The sequence below is a fragment of the Chrysochloris asiatica genome, unplaced genomic scaffold, assembly GCF_000296735.1.
Source record: "Chrysochloris asiatica unplaced genomic scaffold, ChrAsi1.0 scaffold00370, whole genome shotgun sequence".
In the NCBI taxonomy this organism is placed as follows: domain Eukaryota; kingdom Metazoa; phylum Chordata; class Mammalia; order Afrosoricida; family Chrysochloridae; genus Chrysochloris; species Chrysochloris asiatica.
In genome coordinates this window covers 986,084-992,476 of record NW_006408888.1, presented here as the reverse complement: position 1 = coordinate 992,476, position 6,393 = coordinate 986,084, and positions in this window count along the sequence as shown.

Genomic DNA, 6,393 nt, shown 5'->3' with positions numbered 1-6,393 from the left:
AACACAACATCTCCAGCAACTAGAAACAGACCAACAGAGGGAACCTACAGTCACCAAAAGAAAAGAAATAATAAAGTTCAGAGCAGAAAATAATGAGATAGAAAACAGAAAAACTATAGAAAATATCAATAGGACAAGAAGCTGTTTCTTTGAAAGGATTAATAAAATTGACAAACCACTGGCAAACCTAACAAAAGAAAAGAAGGAGAAGACACAAATAACACGCATTAGAAACCACATGGAGAATGTCACAAAGGAACCAAAGGAAATCAAAATGATAATAACAGATACTATGAAGAGTTGTACTCCAACAAATTTGAAAACTTAGAAGAGATGGATACATTTTTAGAAAAACACAACCTACCTAAACTCACACAGAGTGAAGTTGAAAACTTGAACAGATCCATAACAAAAGAAGAAATTTATCAGGTCATCAAAAAACTCCCAACCAAAAGAAATCAAAGTCCTAATGGCTTCCTGGTGAGTTCTACCAGACATTGAGGGAAGAGTTGTCACCAATTCTACTCACATTATTCCAAAGATAGAGGAGGATGAAAAACTTCCTAATACATTTTATGAAGCAAGCATAACCCTCATACCAAAACAGGGAAGGATGTCACTAAGAAAGAAAATTACAGACCAATATCCCTCTTGAACATAGATGCAAAAACTCTCAGCAAAATCTTAGACAACAGAATCCAGTGGTGGTGATGGTTGTGTGTCGTGGAGTCAGTTCCGACTCATAGCGACCCTGTACAGGGTTTCTGAGGCTGTAAATCTTTACAGAAGCAGAAAACCTCATCTTTCTCCCACAGAACAGCTGGTGGTTTTGAACTGCTCACTTTGTGCTTTGCAGCCTGATTCTTAATCACTACGCTACTATCGTTAGTAACAGAATCCTGTAGCACATCAAAAAAATAATACATCATGACTGAGTGGAATTCATATCAGGGATGCAAGGATGGTTCAACATTAGAAAAACAATCAATATAATTCACCATATAAACAAGAAAAGAAACAATAAATGATCATATAGATTGATGCAGAAAAGGCCTTTGACAAAATCCAACATCCATTCCTGATAAAAACACTCAACAAAGTAGGAATTGAAAGGAAATTTCCTCAGCATAATCAAGAGCATATATACAAAAACAACAGCCTACATTACTCTTAATGGTGAGAAACTGAAAGCCTTCTTTCTGCAAACAGGAACCAGACAAGGATGCCCTTTGTCACCACTCCTATTCAATATTGTGCTCCAAGTCTTAGCCAGAGCAATACAGTAAGATAGGCAAATCAAGGCCATCCAAATTGGCAAATCATATCATACAGACGATATGATCCTATATGTAGAAAACACTAAAGACTCAGTAAAAAACCTACTAGACCTCATTGGAGGATTCAGCAAAGTGGCAGGGTATAAAATCAACATCCAAAAATCAGTTGGATTCCTCTATAACAATAATGAGAGTGCTGAAAAGGACATTAGGAAAACAATACCATTTACAATGGCCACACAAAGTATGAAATATCTAGGACTAAATGTAACAAGAAAACCAAGGACCTATACAACGAAAACTTCAAAACACTACTAAATGAACCCAAAGAGACTTACAACATTGGAAGAATATACCCTGCTCTTGGATAGGTAGACTTAACCTAAGAAAAGTACATGGAAATCATTAGTGAGCTTTCCATTGCTAAAATAATTAAAGGCATTAAAATATTTATTATCCAATAAAATGTTAATATATAACATTAACATAAGGCTTTCTGTTCATGCAAAGATTTACAGCCTTGGAACACTACAAAGGGTTTCTATGAGTCAGAACTGACTGACAGGTATTAACAGCAACAAGAAGGTACATATATGCTCTGGACATATGCTATAGGATAAGCACTGAACTCGCAACCATAAGGTAGGTGGTTCCAAGCCAACAGTCATACCTCAGAAACCCTGTATAAATTTGCTATGAGTCAGAACCAATTTGGGTTCTTAAAGAAAAAGATAATTTAAGAATGATATGTACAGTGTATTTCTATTTATTTATAAAAGAAAAAATATATAAACTTTGTGTACACATAGAAAATTTAGGGAAAAATACATTAAAAAGGTGTTTGCCCTGATTATTGTTGACTTAGTCCTGACTAAGGTCTATGAATTTTTACTTTCCATTATTTTGTTGCATGGGTATATACTAATTTACAATATTGCTGTTATATAGTTAACAATGATAAGAAAAACACCCTGGAATGTAAACTGCCTTTAAAGATAGCACTGACTTAATTTTCCTTAGTTAGTATGCTGAATTTGATATTGTCTTTTGAGACTGAAAAATTATAAATGCCATCTTTTTTACTAAGAGAATAAACATTTTCACTTTCAGAATAATGACCTGCTTTGTTCAGTCATACTTTATTACTGTTAGGTCAGGTTTCACTAAATCCTCCTGTGTAATCTGAATATTACATAGAATAATAAACATTTTACTGCATTTAATTATTTTAGCAATGGAAAGCTCACTAATGATGTCCATGTACTTTTCTTATGTTATTTTGTAAACTAAGATTTTTGTCTTTCAGAAACAATTACTATGAAAATGAAAAATAAGCAGATCATCCTAAAGAAATTGATATATAGAAAAACAGAAGCAGAAATATTGAGCAATATTTAATTCCATAGAAAATAAATTTGCAAATAAACTTCAAAAATACTGAAAGAATAGATGTGTAAATACCCAAATTTAAAGGATCAAGAAATAATTGTTAACAGTAATAATCATTTGTGCTGCATCAATTAAAATAATGAATTCAGATAATAAAAAATATGGTGTGGTGCTGTATGATAAGCACTTGGCATATAGCTGAAAGGTCAACAGTCCAAACTCTCCAACCCCTTTCCAAAACCCTATACAGAGTTGCTGTAAGTCACAACCAACTTAATGACACTTAACAACAGGAACAACATTTATATCTATAAGTCTATGTGTACATATATAACAGGTGTTCATATAATTTCCAAAATCCTTGCTCTGAAGTAATGACATTGTTACAGTGAATTCAAACTCACTATCCACTCTTCAGAAATCCTATACAGGGTCATCATGAGTTGGAACCGAATCGATGGCATTTGCCAACGTGCAGAGAAACTTCCAAATTGCAAGGATAGCTAATATTTTCCATCACCAAAAATTTCACAATGCAAAGTGTTTATTCTAACATAGTAGCTCTTATATAAGTCTATTGCATAGGTATCTTGGGCTCTAAATAACTGTTTAATAGACACTATGATAGTGGTGGTTATGGTATGCCATAGAGTCAGTTCCAACTCATAGTGACCCTGTACTGGATTTCCAAGGCTGTAAATCTTTACAGGAACAAAAAGCCTCATCTTTCTCCCATGGAATGGCTGGTAGTTTCAAACTGCTGACCTTGAAGTTAGCAGCCCGACTCGTAACCACTACGTTATCAGAGCTCCTTGACACTATAAGATACATTCTTAAAAATAAACAAAGGATAATATAGTGCATCTGTATATACTAGAAAATTCTTTACAGGCACAAAATAGGTTTAATTTTCCAATTCTTTATAAATAAATGTCTCAAAACAAAATCCTACCTATAATAAATGAGCCATGAGTAGTCTGCCATTTTGTTGTACTGAAGTAGCTTGTGTTGCTGTGATTCTATGCCACCCAAGATGGACAAGTTTGAGCTGAACTTCCACATGAAAGCAGACTTGGAAGAAGGAAAGGTAGACTATTTCTGAATGCCTAGCCACTGAAAACATTGTGAATAGCTGTGGAACACTGTCAGATAACACCAGAATATTGGATACTGAAACATGATGAATAGAACTAGAATGTTGTTACCTATAGTTTTGGAAGATGAATCCCTCAGGTTGGAATGCACTCAAAATGTTACTAGGTATGAGCTAAATGTAATGATGTGAACAGAGTACAGCTTTCAGGGCCTCAATTTGTTGATGGGGCAAAGCTCAAAATGAGGAGAAACAACTGTAAATATCCAAAAATAATTGGAACATGCAATGTACAAATTATGAATCTAGGAAAATATGAATTGGTTAAAGACTAAATGGAATGCACAAAGATTGCTATCTTAGGAATTACTGAGCTGAAATGTACTGGTATTAGTCATTTTGAATCTGAAAATCACATTGTTTACTATGCCAGAAATGAAAAACTGAAGAATAGTGTAACATTCATCATCAAAAATATCATCTTAAGATCTGTACTGAAGTACAATGCTGTCTGTACCTGTGTTTAATGACAGGGCAAAGGCTTTTGATTGTGCTTCAAGCGATGGATAACATTGCGAATAATGAGTATTCTGGAGCACGTAAAGTGCCCATGAGGCACCGGTACATAGACAAAGAGGTAGTTGTTTGAACAGAATAAGGGAACACCCAATGGTTTAAAATTTGGAAAGGTGTGCGCCAGGGTGGTATTCTTTCATCATAATTATTTGATCTGTATGCTGACCCCAAAACCTGAGAAGCTGAACTATATAAAGAAAAACATGGAATCAGAATTGAAGGAAGACTCATTAACAACTTGTGATTACAGATGATATAACCTTACTTGCTGAAAGCAAAGAGGACTTAAAATACTGATGAAAATCAAAGACCACAGCCCTCAATATGTACTTGGCTATTAACCAACCTATGAGAGTTTCTATCCACTATTAACTCCATGGGAGCAAAAATCTAGCAAGCTTCTGGCAAGATTACAATTTAGGGAAACAAATAGGGCAGTTCTACTTTGTCATATTGTGTCTCTGTGAGTCAGAATCAACTTGACAGCACAAAACAATCTTTCTCATGATGATACATGTATAGTACATGAAACTGGAGGAGAGATATCTATTGCTATATTACTTTTCTCGCTTCTCCCTCAGAATCTTCTCCTTTCTTCTCTGATTCATGCACTGGTTTTCACAGTTTCTAAATCCACATGAAGATGTTTTTCAGTCTTTTACATATTCTATCTTTAAAAGACAAGAGTATTGACTGAATTCCCTTAGTGCCAATTCTATATTCCCAGGTAAATTAGTATAGGTAAAAAATTACTGGGCCAACTGGCATATACAAAAACTCTATTTTTTTTTTGTCTTAAATGTTTTGTTGTGAATTATGTGTTAGTTTACATGGAAGAACATTAGTTTTACATTCATTCTATTGTATATGGTCTTCATTGCCATTGTTACAATCCCCTCCATGCATTCCTTCCCCCGTACCCCACAGGTCTTCAGCACACAGTCGCTCTCCCTCTCTGGATCTAAAATCTTCAGCTGCTCCATCGCTCCATGTCATCATCTCTGACTCCATTTCAGGCATCACTGCTTCTCTGGGTAGGGTCCTGCTCTCTGCTCTTCTCCCTTGATGGTCCTAGGGACCTCTGCTCCTAGACTGAAAAGTTAATCACTCCCCTCATTGCTATAAAACGTTTACCTTTACATTTCCGACCCTCACAATCAGTCCTGATAATAATTATTCACTATTGTATCACAAGAGACCGTCTGCATTTCATTGCATCAGCCCCTCCTAGTCAGATACTACTCACTGGAGATTCTACCTTCCTCCAGGCCCTCTGGATCTAGGTTCCCTCTTGAAAGCTTGTAAGCCAGTCACTTCTTGCCGTTGTAGCCCACGCCCCCCATTTTGGGTAGCCAATGTTCAAGTTGCCCATCCCTGTCTACTCTGTGTGTGGAGGGGTGGGAATTGATCTTGCTGTAATGACTTGTTCCCGCTTTTGAGCTACTGCTTCCACAGGTGTAGGTCAAGTTCATCAAACTGTGTGAGAATACTTTTTTTTTTTTTTTTACTTCTGTTGAGCTCTGATCATCCAGTCACTGAAGCCAGGATAAGTGGGTATTATATGCAAGTGTGAGTGTTCTTTTGAATATGCCCTCACTTCTTAGCAGCTGGATGCTTCACTCTCCACTATAATCCTCTGTGGCTATGACACTGACTCCTGGCCCAAGAGTCTCCAAGTCTTGCCACACTGCTGGCCAACCAGGTCTTCACCTGGGTTCACAGAAGTCTATTGAACCTTGTAGGGCTTAGCTCACCGCTTCACTGCTGTTTTTCCCTCACTTCCCCTTATCAGTGTCGAGTGTGGTCACCAATCACAGCGTGTGTTTCCATTGAGTCTTAGTATTGGAAGGGGGTTTGCACTGAGGGGACCCGACCACTTCCCTTGATGTTTCCTGGGCAAGCAAGTTGCTTGTTCTTGTAGTAACAGTCGGTCTACCTATGTTGTTTTATATTTTTCCTGTATGGCTTTCTTTCAAGAAGTATCTTCTGTTCTTCTAGCCACTCCAGGTTGGTCTGCTTGTCCTTTCAAGTGGGAATTTCCCATCTCTGGAGATCTGG